This window comes from Aegilops tauschii, chromosome 6 (assembly GCF_002575655.3).
Source record: "Aegilops tauschii subsp. strangulata cultivar AL8/78 chromosome 6, Aet v6.0, whole genome shotgun sequence".
Classification (NCBI taxonomy): Eukaryota; Viridiplantae; Streptophyta; class Magnoliopsida; order Poales; family Poaceae; genus Aegilops; species Aegilops tauschii.
In genome coordinates this window covers 194261717-194277913 of record NC_053040.3, presented here as the reverse complement: position 1 = coordinate 194277913, position 16197 = coordinate 194261717, and positions in this window count along the sequence as shown.

The window sequence follows — 16197 nt, the reverse complement described above, 5'->3', positions numbered from 1 at the left end:
CATATTGTCCCCCTCATCATCCTTGCATACCTCCCGACCCGTCTCTCACACGCACGTGCATAGACAGGCAGACATCCCCTCTCTTATTGATATTGCACTCGTACCCTCTGTTCGTCTAGTAGGCCTCTCCCACCATTTGTGAGAAGCAACTCCACCACCAACCCTCCGACACTCTACCTTTGTCTTTCTCCCAACCTTATTCCTCTGGTACACATACGCATGGATGCCGATCGATCTCCCTCAATACATATCTAGGTCTCTCTCCTTCTCCACACATATACTAGTCGATCTACCTCTCTATAGTTAGGTATCTGCCCCTCCCCACCCCCCCCCCCCGGCCGATAGTCGAAAGTTGTAGGTAGGTATCCATGCCATAGAGAAAAACTGCACCTTTGCCCTCTCACATTCCAGTTGGCCAGCCGCCCTGTATCTTTGACGTGGGCAAACACAAATTCGATGGCACTCTTTATCAATCGCGCACCCACACACTTCATCCCTGTTTTCGATTCTATCGATATCTCACGCCGATGATCCCCCCACTCTCTTCTCGTGGATCGCTCCCTCTATATATGATATATCCATGACTCTGTTTCACACACATTGCATATGTTACGTTTTTTTGTTTGAGATATCATCGACACATTGCCTCTGTTTCGCACAAACCATCTCTCTCACACCCACCCACATACGTACCTGCACCTAAAGAAGACGTGCACTCACGACGCACGTACTCACGTCTCGTTCACGACCACACCCGCTCGGGTACACGATGGAGTTCATTTCTGTACGAAAAGGCAGCCCACGTGATAATTTGACGCGTGTAGCAGTTGTTTACTCAAGGAGGGTCAAGTACCACGCGTAGACGGAAAAAGTTCGACTTAACGCGTTAGTATTAAATAAAGTTATATTCCTCAATGGCACGTACATAATATAAAACGATTATCATCGGGAAAAAAATCCGCTCCACTATATACAATGGAGCCTGCCTGCCGGGGTTTGTCTCTTGTCACACTATCTCGCATAAGGCGGTGGTCGCCTCTCTCTCACCGTTGGTCACTGATCCGGCCGCATCCCATCCGCCGGCGGAAAGGGAAGATTGCATCGTTTCTCCATTCGATGATGTTGAGGCAGCACGTACCGATCTGCGGTACCTGCCATTATCTCTGACCAAGCTCCAGCGCGGTAGGGCCTTCGCCACTTGCTCGCTGCCGTAGTATGGGCAGATCCTGGCCGTCGGCGCCCTCCTAGTTACATCCCGATTACCCTCAGGTACAGCTCCCTGCAGCCTTGCTCCACTGCCCATCTTCCCACATTGTTGCATGTGGAAAATCCTGCATGTGGATCTCCTTTAGTTGTTTGCTTAAAACGTATCTCGGCCGGCGTACTTTCCATCTTGCAATCTCGTCCTCAAACCGGTTTTGATAAACCACCATGCTGATATCTTTCCCTTATTACATGGAATATGCTTCTTTTTTGTCGGCGTATGTGTCTTCAACTCGTGTTACTGGGCAGTAATTGTTTCCTTTCTACCTCCTTTTGCAAACAGGACTATCCATTTCACCTCGTTGCTATTGCGACCTTTTGGTGAGCTGCACAAATCACTTTTTTCTTAAGAGTGTTTTGTGCAGTTCCGCCAAAATGTCACACGGGAACATTTTTACATTTCTGTGGGACTACAGAAAGGGAGATTGGTTTTGCTATCCTCCTCATCCAACTCCGTGCCTGATCTTCTCCAACAAGTAGTTAGTCCTAAAGAGAGATCACAGAGGTGATCGAATTCTATTTGTGTGCGTTATGTTTCATCATCTAGTTCCACTATTATTGTAATCACACTGACTTAATATCTTTGCAAATAGGGATGATCAGCTTGATTTTAGTGGAGCTGCACGAAATGATCGGATTGTGAGTCCTCCATACACCTCTTTTTTGGCTACAGAGCTGGGTGAAACTAGCTGCCAGCCAATGAACACTGTGCCTAGGAAATGGAGCCATGCCTATGAACATCATTGGTCAATTATATATTTTTCTTTATTCGTACACCATCTCACAACTTTGTCTTCAGTTCTGATGTGAATATTGGCGCTGATCTACGAACCATTGAGATGCATTAGCATCCATGGTAGTTTCATTTGTATTTGATGGAATGCTGTAACGGGAAAATCTTGAGGCATGAGGACACATGAATCCTAAGTTGAAACCTTTTTTCCTGCGGGAACCAAAGTTGAAACCTTCATAGCGTCACAGTACAATTTTATTATGCTGGAAAATCATGCGTACATATAAACAATTCCTGAAGGATTGGTAGCAATGCCAGAAACAATTCAACTTCGTTTCGCTGACATGTAGGACATCCTTCATGTAACACCCCGCATGTAACTTGCCATATTTGTTACTCCGACTCTTGCCATTTTCGGCTATGTGCTATTATATTCCTCCGTGGTCGGGTTTTGTTTGTCGTTTTGTATTTTGTTCATGTCATACATTTCATATCATGTCATCATGTGCATTGCATTTGCATACGTGTTCGTCTCTTGCATCCGAGCATTTTCCCCGTTGTTCGTTTTGCAATCCGGCGCTCCCATCTCCTCCGGCGCACCCCTCTTGTTTTCTTTCGTGAGCGGGTGTCAAACATTCTCGGAATGGACCGAGGCTTTTCAAGTGGCCCTAGTATACCACCGGGAGACCACCGGTCAAGTTTCGTTCCATTTGGAGGTCGTTTGGTACTCCAACGGTTAACCGGGTAACCGCAAAGTTCATTTGTGTGTTGCAGCAAAACCCTCCTCAAAACCAGCCCAAAACCCACCAAACTCTCTTCCATGCTGTAGGTCGTTCGATCACGATCGTGTGGGCGAAAACCGCACCTCATTTGGAGCCTCCTAGCTCCCTCTACCTATAAAAATGCATCCCCTCCCGAAAACGTTCGCAGTCCGAAACCCTAGAACTTCCCTCGCGCCGCGCCGGACATGTCCGTCCGCGCCGGACGCTGCCGCCTGCGCCGCGCCACCGCCTCCCTCCTCTGCTCTGGCGCCGCCCTCCATCGCCGGCGACGAGCTCGAGCACGGCCCCGGCGACCGACCCCGGCTCGATCCAGATCCACTGTACGCCCGCGCGTTGACTTCCTCTTCCCCCCGAAAATTGCTAAGTCTTGGAATTTTTACATTATGTGCACTTGTTCTTCATTGCATAACTCACTGTGCATAGCTCCGTTTCGTGCGTGTAATATGTCAAATTGTTCGCCTCGTGATGCTCTACATTTTGTTCAATTGTACCATGTTCATTAGAGGCCGTCTTGATGCCCAAATCCCTCGTGCAAGAGTGCTAGTTGCTGTTATCTTCTGGTTCTTAGCAGAAGTTGGAGATTTGTCATTTTTGTATGATTTAATCTGTGCATCTTATGGGCATGAGCTCTACTTGTGTTTTGTTGTATGCCATGCCATCTTTCCAGTGGTGTATGCCATGTATTTTTGTGATCTCTGTGGTGACTAGCACAAGCATGCAAATTAGGCTCCGTAATGTTTCTGATTTCAGGGACTAAGCGATTTCTCCAAGTCTGTCTGCTGTTATTTTGTTGCCATGTAAACTTGATGCTACAGAGAGATCCATGCATATTTTGGAGATGTTCAGTAAGGATAATTTGTAGATATAGTTGTAATAATTCTATTTCTGCCCTTGTTTGCAATTATGGAGTGCCATAGCATGACTTAATCTTGCTCTATTTTTGCTATAAAATATTTCTGGCAGATTCTTAACATGATATGCTATTTTGCCAAGCTTTTTGTAGTTGATCCATACATGCTATGTACTTGTTCTTGCCATGAATAGCTTCACCAACATTCCGTCTTGCTGTAGGTATGCTTGTTTTGTCATGCATTGCTCTGTAGTGAGTGCATCAAGCTCACAAAGAAGCCTTCATATTATTATTTCTGCCATGCTCTGTTTTCTGCCAAGTCTGAAACCTGATAACGAAACTTGCTATGTTTACATGCTTGCCATAATATCTTTTGGTCCTTTTTGGCTTATGGTCAGTAGGGCACTTTTGTCATATGCATTTAGTAGAATACTGCCATGCCTTGTTTTGCCATGTTAAGTTCCTGTATCATGTTGATTTCGTGCTCTGAACATTGCTACCTGATGCTGTTTCAGCCATGTCCAGTAATTTCACCAAGTCTGTGAACCCGATATCTTTTGCACTTTTGCCATGCTTGTTTGAGCTTGTTATGTTGTTAACTAGCCGTAGCTCAGTGTTCATCTTTTGTCAAGCATCTCCTGTAGATTACTGCCATATGCTTTGTTGCTATGTTGGATTGTTGTAGCATTGTTATTTGTTGCATTCTAAGTGCTATCATGCTGTTAATCGCAGATTCGTGTCATTCTTGTTTTGCTTGCCATTTGCAAACCGTGCATCCGTTTCCGGTGAACTTTATATCGATTTCGACCGAAATCATCTCATCTTTCCAGTGGCATGCTTGGTTTGCCAAGTTACTGCCTTGTTCATCATTTGCCTCCCGGAGCACGCATATGCATCGCTTATCATATCTTGCATATCATACATGTTTTGCATCATGTTGCTTGTGCATTTCTCGTGATTGATTGTGGTTCCGTTGCTTGTGTTCTTGTCTTGGATAGAGCCGGGAGACGAGTTCGTGAACGAGGAACCTGTTGAGTACGCTTACGAGGATCAAGCTTTCGACAACTCTGAGAACCTTGCAGGCAAGATGACCACCCCTCGAAATCACTTCTATCTTTGCTTTGCTAGTTGTTCGCTCTACTGCCATGCTGCGCTACCTATCACTTGCTATATCATGCCTCCCATATTGCCATGTCAGCCCCTAACCATCCTTTTCCTAGCAAACCGTTGTTTGGCTAAGTTACCGCTTTTGCTCAGCCCTTCTTATAGCGTTGCTAGTTGCAGGTGAAGTTGAAGTTGGTTCCATGTTGGAACATGGATATGTTGGGATATCACAATATCTCTTATTTAATTAATGCATCTATATATTTGGTGAAGGGTGGAAGGCTCGGCCTTATGCCTGGTGTTTTGTTCCACTCTTGCCGCCCTAGTTTCTGTCATACCGGTTTTATGTTCCTTGAGTTTGCGTTCCTTACGTGGTCGGGTGATTTATGGGACCCCCTTGACAGTTCGCCTTGAATAAAACTCCTCCAGCAAGGCCCAACCTTGGTTTTACCATTTTCCACCTAAGCCTTTTCCCCCGGGTTTTCGCGAGCCCGAGGGTCATCTTTATTTTAAACCCCCGGACGAGTAGTCCTTCGAGTGCTGGCCCAAACTGGGCGATGTCCGGCGCCCCCTGGGCAACCAGGGTCTATGCCAACCCGACGTCTTGCCCATCCGATGTGCCCTGAGAACGAGATATGTGCAGCTCCTATCAAGATTTGTCGGGACATTCGGGTGGCTTTGCTGGTCTTGTTTTACCATTGTCGAAATGTCTTGTAAACCGGGATTCCAAGACTGATCGGGTCTTTCCGGGAGAAGGTTTATCCTTCGTTGACCGTGAGAGCTTATGATGGGCTAAGTTGGGACACCCCTGCAGGGTTTTATCTTTCGAAAGCCGTGCCCGCGGTTATGAGGCAGATGGGAATTTGTTAATGTCCGGTTGTAGAGAACTTGTCACTTGACCCATTTAAAATACATCAACCGCGTGTGTAGCCGTGATGGTCTCTTCTCGGCGGAGTCCGGGAAGTGAACACGGTTTGAGTTATGAATGACTTAAGTAGGAGTTCAGGATGACTTCTTGGTCATTGCTAGATGACGACCGTTCCGTTGCTTCTCTTCTCGCTCTCAGTTGCGTATGTTAGCCACCATATATGCTTATTGCCGCTGCAGCTCCACCTCATTACACCATCCTTTCCTATAAGTTTAAATAGTCTTGATCTCGCGGGTGTGAGATTGCTGAGTCCTCGTGACTCACAGATTCTACCAAAACAGTTGCAGGTGCCGACGATGCCAGTGCAGATGATGGGATCGATCTCAAGTGGGAGTTCGATGAGGAACGTGGTCGTTACTATGTGTCTTTTCCTGATGATCAGTAGTGGAGCCCAGTTGGGACGATCGGGGATCTAGCATTTGGGGTTGTCTTATTTTCATTCGGATCTTGACCGTAGTCGGTCTATGTGTGTATTTTGGATGATGTATGAATTATATTTATGTATTGTGTGAAGTGGCGATTGTAAGCCAACTCTCTATCCCATTCTTGTTCATTACATGGGATTGTGTGAAGATGACCCTTCTTGCGACAAAACCACTATGCGGTTATGTCTCTAAGTCGTGCCTCGACACGTGGGAGATATAGCCGCATCGTGGGCGTTACAAGTTGGTAATCAGAGCCATCCCCGACTTAGGAGCCCCCTGCTTGATCGAATCGCTGGCGTTGTTGAGTCTAGAACAAAAATGTTTTGAGTCTTAGGATTATATATATCGGGGAGTAGGATTCTTTTTACTCCCCAGTCCCTTCGTCGCTCTGGTGAGGTCTCCTGGCGTTGAAGTTTTGACTATTCTCTCCTCAAATTTCACTAAATTTTTTTTAGGATCACGCGGGTATCTTGGAATCGTTCCGATGGTTTTATGACGAGAACATTGTTCTTGGTGCCTCCTGACATTTAGGGGTGTGGCAGTGTCCCGGGGAGTTGAGCTCCGAGGTGTTGTCGTCACAATTTTATCGTTGCAGTTCTGGAATACCTGAGTTTCGCCGACATCGAAATCTCTTTTATGCAGTTGTTGGTGAGATCACCTCGACGCCACCCAGTACTGGGGCGGGAGTTCGGGAGTATTGCCATAACTTGTATAACGGATGTTTTTCGAAGTTTGAGGTAAACGATTTCCGAAGGTTTCTTGGTTATGTGTTGACGGATGGATACAGCTGGATCTAGGGATTGCTAGTTTGGGTGATATATTTTGTGTCCCCTATATCCCCAACACCAGATTGCATAACCAGAAAGTTTCGGGAGTTTATAAGTGGGAATTCAAGTAGCCTTAGGATATCTTTCCGACAGACGCATGATATGAGATTGGGGTTCGACGTCTAGTGGTCCGCCTGTACACGGTTGGTTTTACAGTGGTCTCGTAGTGTCTTAAAGAGTCCTTGGCTATGCCGACTCGGGGACGCTTCGTATGTCATGTGCACATCCTTGTACATGATGGTGCTGTACGATTGAGCCCGTGTGGGCCCCACCACGAAAACTTCGGACGAAATCTCTATCATATGTTTGTTCCGGCTTATTCTGCAAGCCAATACTTTGTTTTGTTTTCAATTGTGATATTCGAGTTGCTTCGAAGGCATATGTTGATTCATATCTTTTTCAAGTGGCTTCTCAACTGAATGGAAGTGTGATGATTTACTATGGAATTCATTCGTTCATCTTCGTTCGAATGTTTATTGTGAAGACTATATGTTGCAATTTCTATCCGTTGATTCTACTTGTCTATTTGTCTATCAAGATGCTAACGGATGTCACCCTCTTCAGGATGGCTCCGCCAACGCGTCAGAATCCGGATCGCAATGAAGGGAGTCAAGCGAACCCTCCGCCACCACCTCCGCCTCCGGAGGCATGGCAAGGTATCATGGCAGCCACCAACGCCAATGCTCAGATGATTCTGCAACTCTTGCAAGAACGCACCCAAGGGCAAGGCAATCAAAGCAATCAAGGTCAAGGCAACAATCAGCCTCACTTCGCTACCCTCAACCAGTTTCTCGCAAATTAGCCCAAGTCTTTTAGCTACTGTGCCGAGGCCACGGATGCCGATGATTGGCTCGTGGACATCAACAAGCATTTTGAATGTAGCAATGTCAGGCCTGAGGACTATGTCAAGTTCGCTTCTTTCCAACTCAAGGACCAAGCTGCTGATTGGTATCAACAATACAAAGACTCCAGAGGAGGCCATGTGATCACTTGGACTGACTTCTGTCGGGATTTCAAAGCGCACCACATTCCACAAAGTGTTGTTTAGAGCAAGCGTGAGGAGTTCCGCAATCTCAAGCAAGGCAACATGTCTGTGTATCAATACAACATCCAGTTTCAGAAACTTGCTCGCTTCGCTAAACAAGACGTTCCTGATGAAAAGAGCATGATCTATCACTTCAGAGGTGGCCTTAGAGAGGATCTGCAGTTAGCTCTCGTTCTTGTTGAGCCTACTCAGTTTGATCAATTCTACAATATGGCACTGAAGCAAGAGGCTGCTCAGCTCAAGTGTGAGGCTTCTAAGAAGAGAGTCAGGGGCGCAGTTCAGTCTTCTTCTTCCTCACTTGTGACTGCTAAGCAACAGAAGTTCTGGTTGCCTCCTCCTCCTCCGTTTCGTCAGCCTTACCAACAGAAGAACAAAGGTGGCCATGGTTCTTCCAACTCTGGCTATCAGAACAAGTCTCAGAATCAAGCTCCAAAGTCCAATGCTCCTTATCATCATCCACTATCAGAGGTGACTTGCAACAAGTGTCAGCAGAAAGGTCACTATGCTAACAAGTGCTTCAACCAAAGGCGTCTGCCTCCTCCTCCTCCTGTCAGATCTTCCAGCAATGCAGTGGTCAAGCATAATCCAAAGTCTGCAAAGGTGAACATGATGAATGCAGCTCAAGCGGAGGAATCTACTGATGTGATAATGGGTAATCTTCCTGTTAATGACATTCCTGCAAAAGTCTTGTTTGATACTGGTGCATCTATTTCTTTCATATCAAGACCTTTTGCATCCATGAACAATTTGCATACTGTTGATCTGCCTAAGCCGATAGCGGTTTCCTCTCCGGGATTATTCATGAATACCAAAATGATGGCTCCCGATGTTTCTATCAAGATGGGCAATTATAAATTTCCGTCTTCTCCAATGGTTCTTGGTGACTCGGATATTGATTTAATTCTCGGGATGGACTGGCTTTCTAAGCACAAAGCTCAACTTGATTGTGCTGCTAGGGAAATTCTATTGACACACTCTTATGAGGATGTTATCATTTATGCCGCTCGTGATGAAACCATTCGGTTATTTTCTCTCAATGAGAAGGGCGAATTGAATGCCATCTCTCAAATTCCAGTCGTTTGTGAGTTTCAAGATGTCTTTCCAGAAGAGCTTCCGGGTATGCCTCCTCATCGGCCAGTTGAGTTCGTTATCGAACTAGAGCCTGGCACTGAACCCGTTTGCAAGCGTCCATACAAGCTTGGACCCAACGAGCTGAAGGAATTGAAGAAACAGCTCGATGAATAAGAGCGTCTAGGTTTGATCAGACCGAGTTCTTCTCCATGGGGTTGTGGTGTTCTTTTTGCAAGAAGAAGGATGGCACGGACCGACTTTGTGTCGACTACCGTCCATTGAACAAGAAGACAATCAAGAACAAGTACCCACTTCCCAACATCAATGAGCTATTCGAGCAACTCAAAGGTGCTAAAGTATTCTCCAAGCTTGACCTTCGTATGGGTTATCATCAGATTCGCATTCGTGAAGAAGATATTCCCAAGACAGCATTCAGAACAAGCTTTGGTTCTTATGAATATACTGTCGTGTCTTTCGGCCTTGTCAATGCTCCTCCAGTATTCTCTCGGATGATGAATTTCATCTTCAACCCCTATACCAATGAATTCGTCCTGGTGTATCTCGATGATATCTTGGTTTTCTCCAAGAATAAGAAGGACCATGCCAAACATTTGCGATTGGTGCTCGACAAGCTCAGAGAGTATCAATTCTATGCGAAGTTCTCAAAATGTGAGTTTTGGCTTGATGAAGTTCTTTTCCTTGGTCACATCATCTCTGCCAAGGGCATCGCTGTTAACCCCGAGAAGGTTTCCGCAATTGTGAATTGGGAACCTCCTCAGAATGTCAAGCAGCTCCGCAGTTTTCTTGGTCTTGCAAGCTATTGTCGAAGATTCGTTGAGAATTTCTCTAAGATTGCAAAGCCTCTTTCCAACCTCCTCCAGAAGCATGTGTAGTATGTCTGGTCTCCTGAGTGTGACGTTGCTTTCAACACTCTCAAAGAGAAACTCGTGACAGCTCCTGTCTTAACTCCTCCTGATGAATCCAAGCCATTTGAAGTGTTCTGTGATGCTTCTCTCCAAGGTCTCGGTGCTGTGTTAATGCAAGAGAGGAAAGTTGTGGCCTATACCTCTCGTTAGTTGAAGCCCAACGAGAAGAAGTACCCCACTCACGATCTTGAGTTGGCGGCAGTTGTCCATGCATTAATAACGTGGAGACATCTCTTGTTGGGAAGACAAGTGGACATTTTCACCGATCACAAGAGTCTCAAGTACATCTTCACTCAGCCCAACCTCAACCTCAGGCAGACTCGATGGGTTGAAATGATTCAAGAGTACAATCCGAGTATTGAGTATACTCTAGGCAAGGCCAATGTCATTGCAGATGCTTTAAGCAGGAAGGCTTATTGCAACAGTTTAATTCTCAAGCCTTTCCAACCGGACCTTTGTGAAGCTTTCCGCAAGCTGAATCTCCAAGTTGTTCCTCAAGGCTTTCTTGCCAACCTCATAGTCTCTCCTACTTTGGAAGATCAAATTCGTGAGGCACAACTCCTGGATACCATGGTGAAGAAGGTGAAACGTGGTATCGACAAGGGTCTTTCCAAATACAAGTGCTATCGCATTGATGACAGAGACATTTATTCTTCGAGGACCGGATTGTGGTTCCTAAAGGTGATCTAAGGAAAGTCATAATGAACGAGGCGCACAATTCTCTCCTGTCCATTCGTCCTGGAAGTACGAAGATGTACCAAGACCTCAAGCAGTCGTATTGGTGGACTCAATTGAAGCGAGAAATCGCTCAATTCGTGAACGAATGTGATGTCTGCCGAAGAGTGAAAGCAGAACACCAACGACCAGCTGGTCTCCTCCAACCTCTTGCTATCCCAGAATGGAAGTTTGATCATATCGAAATGGACTTCGTGACTGGTTTTCCCAAGTCCAAGCGTGGAAATGATGCTATCTTCGTTGTCATCGACAAGCTCTCTAAAGTTGCTCATTTCCTTCCAATCAAAGAATCTATCACAGCAGCTTAGTTGGCAGAGCTATACACCTCTAGGATTGTCTCTTTGCACGGCATTCCACAATTGATTTCTTCAGATCATGGAAGCATCTTCACCTCTAAGTTCTGGGACTCCTTCCAGAAGGCCATGGGCACAAACATTCGCTTCAGCACAGCTTTCCATCCTCAAACTAGTGGCCAAGTCGAGCGAGTCAATCAAATTCTTGAAGATATGCTTAGGGCTTGTGTCATTTCCTTTGGCATGAAATGGGAAGATTGTCTTCCATATGCTGAATTCTCCTACAACAACAGCTTCCAAGCAAGTTCGGGCAAGGCCCCATTCGAGATTCTCTATGGCAGAAAGTGCCGTACTCCTCTTAATTGGTCAGAGACTGGTGAACGCCAACTTCTTGGCAATGACTTAATCACTGAAGCTAAAGAAATGTGTAAAGTCATCCGTGATAATCTCAAAGCCGCGCAATCGCGCAAGAAGAGTTACTATGATAGTAAGCATCGTGATTTGGCTTTCGAGATCGGAGACCATGTCTACCTCCGCGTCTCCCCAATGAAAGGCACTCGTCGCTTCGGTATGGAAGCTTGCCCCTAGATACGTGGGTCCTTTCAAGATCATTGGGAAAAGAGGCGACCTCGCCTATCAACTTGAGCTTCCTTCCAACTTCGCGAACGTGCACGATGTGTTCCACGTGTCACAGCTCCACAAGTGCTTCAAGACGCCTGAGTGCACCATCAACTTCGAAGAGATTGACCTCCAAGAAGATCTGTCTTATCATGAGCACCCCGTTGCTATTCTTGAAGAAACTGAGTGCAAGACTCGCAACAAGTCAATCAAATTCCTGAAAGTGAAGTGGTCACACCATTCCGACCGGGAAGCCACCTGGGAACGCGAGGACCATCTCCGTTCCGAATATCCGGCGTTCTTTCAGTCCTAGATCTCGGGACAAGATCCTCTCATAGTGGTGGAGTGTTGTAACACCCCGCATGTAACTTGCCATATTTGTTACTCCGACTCTTGCCATTTTCGGCTATGTGCTATGATATTCCTCCGTGGTCGGGTTTTGTTTGTCGTTTTGTATTTTGTTCATGTCATACATTTCATATCATGTCATCATGTGCATTGCATTTGCATACGTGTTCGTCTCTTGCATCCGAGCATTTTCCCCGTTGTCCGTTTTGCAATCCGGCGCTCCCATCTCCTCCGGCGCACCCCTCTTGTTTTCTTTCGTGAGCGGGTGTCAAACATTCTCGGAATGGACTGAGGCTTGTCAAGTGGCCCTAGTATACCACCGGGAGACCACCGGTCAAGTTTCGTTCCATTTGGAGGTCGTTTGGTACTCCAACGGTTAACCGGGTAACCGCAAAGTCCATTTGTGTGTTGTAGCAAAACCCCCCTCAAAACCAGCCCAAAACCCACCAAACTCTCTTCCATGCTGTAGGTCATTCGATCACGATCGTGTGGGCGAAAACCGCACCTCATTTGGAGCCTCCTAGCTCCCTCTACCTATAAAAATGCATCCCCTCCTGTTGAGGATATAGACCTGGGAGTCACCCGCCAGGAGGGCCGGGTTACACTAAGGGTCATTGCCAGAAGCCCGGAGCTAAGTTCCAAGATAATGGGCCAGAGATGGGCTGAGACCCGGATATGGCTTAAAGCCCGTAGTACAATCTTTATTGTTATAGTAGAACTTGTAGTATAAGGCAAGTATTGTTTAGAGTCCGAGCCGGACACTCTTATGAGCCGGCCGGGACTCTAAGGGCTGCTGGGTGTCAACCTCCCTATATAAAGGGACGACCCGGCAGCGGTTTAGGGGCGACAACAATCTGATCGAGAGCCGGGCATAGCTGTTTGGCTCCCTGGTTATCGAAACCCTGATTAATACCACCTCAACTGGACGTAGGCTTTTACCTTCACCGTAAGGGGCCGAACCAGTATAAACCCTCGTGTTCCTTGTCCCACTTAACCCCTTCAAGCTTCCCAATTGCGATGGCTCCACGACTAAGTCCTAACCCGAGGACATCTGCCGTGACAATTCCACGACAGTTGGCGCCCACCGTGGGGCTGGCGCACGGTGGATTTGAGTTCTTGAAGGGCAGCTTCGAAGGGCTCAAGGGATACGCTGTGGGACGGATGACCAAGAGTCGTCGTGGCAAGCTCTACATCGATGATGCGGACTGGGGCCCCGACGCCGGCTCAGTGGAGTACGGGTACCGGGTCCCCTTCGGTGGAGTTCATGTCTTCATCGGCAAGATTGGTGAGCCGGGCCCCGAGCCGGATCCCCGCGCCGATCTTATCGAAACGGCTCCGCGCGCACGACCCGCCCGGGCCCGGCCTGCCTTAAGGCGCGCTTTTGTGGGATGCATCCACGGAGGGCCCTCTGATCCATCCGGGTCTGGTGATGAGGCGGCCGCCGGCTCTGACGGCGAGTCGGCCGCTGATGAGTCAAACTCGTTGTACCAACTTCAAGATGGCAGGCTCATGAGTTATTCCGATGGCAACAGTATTCCGGACCTTTTTGAGCCGCCAAGTCAGGTCGGAGTTTTTATGGCTGGTGCGCAGCCTGTTCAGAACCCCGCTACCGGATCAGAAAACCCGGTGCCTTCCCCGGCTCAGGTGCTGATGGATCTCACGGATAAGATGACGGCCCTGTTAACCGCCACGGTCGACCCGGCGGATCAAGTTCAGCATGATGCGGCGGTGGCACAGCTAAATTTGGATCTGATAAAAGCTAAAGAGGACCTTGCAGCGGAAGGGATCAGGCTGGCTGCGGAGCGGGCGGCTCTCGATGCCCAGACCCAGCTGATTCAGGCGCAATCCTTCCAACTCACGATGGATCAGAACGCGGCCAATGAGGTCATGAGAAGGAGGCATCAAAAGGCTCAATCTCGACTCCCGCCGGTCTACGATCCGCGCAACCTCTTCAACACGCCAGGTGCAGGGTCTAGTCACCCGCCAGGGGTCGTAGCACCCGGGTCTGGACCCCTTATTCAACCACGAGTGATGGGGCCTCCCCAGGGGCCCCCTGCCCCGCCTCAATATGTGCCAATACCCCCGGGCCATTATAATAACCCGCTGGAGAACATGGTCGCCGCGGCGGCACGGCTGGCGGCTCTGCCCGTTGATGGCGACTCTCCGACGGCTATTGAGACCCGCCGGGTCAGAGAACTCCTTCATACAGCACTGGCGCAACAAGAGGCGTACTCCTACAGCCGGGATAGGATCCACTCAACCCCTCGTCCAGGGCAGAGCCCGAGTTACAGCCGGCACATGGTCTCGGCGACCGGCTCAAGTAATGTCCGACGCCATGACCCGCCCCCTGGTCATGGCCCGGCTCATAATGGAGCCTTCTACGTAGCAGACCAAGCACGCCAGGAGGCGGAGCAGGCGCCTCAATTGACGGCTTACCAGACCCCCCGGCTTATCCGACGACGTCCGTTGATGCGGGTATCCCTACCAGAACCGGGGGTGTCCCTTGTTTGGTGCCAGCTATCCGTAATGAACGTCTACCCAAGGACTTCAAAGGACCTAGGAAGGTGCCTAACTATACAGCAGACTTACAGCCTGCAGCCTGGATTGAGAGTTATGAGATGGCTATGGAATTACTGGAAGTCAGTGAGGCGGCCATGGCCAAATATTTCACCATGATGTTAGATGGAACTGCCCGCACGTGGTTGAAAGGGTTACCGCCGAACTCCATTGGGTCTTGGGCTGAGCTGAAAGCCCGGTTCATTCAAAACTTCAAAGATACCTGTAGGCAATCTATGTCAATCGTGGATCTGACTAACTGTAAGCAGCAGGAGGGTGAATCCATGACCCATTGGGTTCGCCGGGTCAAGGAGATCATACATTCATCGGATAAGATGGATGCCGGCTCTGCAGTCTTAATGTTGGAACAAAACTGTCGCTTTGTGCCCCTAAAGATGAAACTCGGGCGGCTTAAGCGTGACTGTACTGATATGGGTACACTGATGACGGCTCTTGTCAAGTACGCCGATTCCGATGGTACCAAGGATCCCCCTTTAGATGATGAAAGGGCAGGAAAGGGAAAGAAGAACGGCAACGGCAAGGGTCCTCAGTTTAGCCCGGGGAACCAAGGAGGAGGCAAGCGCAAGGCCGATGGCAGCCTAGAGTTTGTAGCCAACACCAACTCTCAAGGTAATAACCAGCGACACAAGGGGAGGCCCCCTCCCCGAGGCGGCGGGTCAGGACCTTCTCTGGAACAGCTGTTGAATGAACCTTGTCCGAGACACGGTTCTAGAGAGAAGCCGGCGACTCATCTGTGGAAGGATTGTGCTATCATGAAGGCCTTTAAAAACTACAATGGTCCGGGTGGCGGCTCAGGCGCCGGCGGCTTTCATGGCCCGGGCGGCGGGTCAAATTCCGGTCCTCAGAACGGTCAAGGGGGCTTTAATCAACAGTCTGGTCAGGGTCATCAACAGCAACAGGGGGGCTATCAGACCAACCCAAAGCAGCTTAGTGGTGGACAGTATCACGTGTTCACCACTAGTTTGTGCAAACGAGACGAGAAGCTTCACAAGAGGGCTGTTAATGCTGTTGAGCCGGCGGTTCCACGCTACTTACGGTGGTCGGAGCAGCCCATAGTGTGGAGTAGGGAGGATCACCCTCCCCGGGTGGATAACCCGGGCCACCTGGCCTTAGTGGTGGCTCCTCAAGTGGGAGGCTATAAGTTCACAAAGGTACTCATGGATGGAGGCAGCAGCATCAACATCCTCTATTATGAGACTTTCCGTCGTATGGGGCTAGTTGATAAGAACCTCAGCCAGTCCAATACTATCTTCCATGGTGTGGTACCCGGTAAATCGGCTTATCCAGTCGGCAAGATCGAACTGGAAGTGGCCTTCGGTGATGAGAACAACTACAGGGTGGAGAAGTTGACCTTTGAGGTGGTCAAGATAAGAAGTCCTTACCACGCCATATTTGGACGGCCGGCTTACGCCAAGTTCATGGCACGGCCGTGTTATGTGTACTTACAACTCAAGATGCCGGGTCACAACGGGACCATTACGGTTCACGGCAGCCGGAAAGTGGCTCTGGAGTGTGAGGAAGGTGACGCGGCTTATGCAGAGTCTGTTTGTGCCACAGAAGAGTTGAAATTTTATAAAGACAATGTTGACCCAACAGATATGACCTCTCTAAAAAAGCCAACCACGGAGAATGAACCAGCAATGAAGTTTAAATCAGCTGATGAGAATAAACT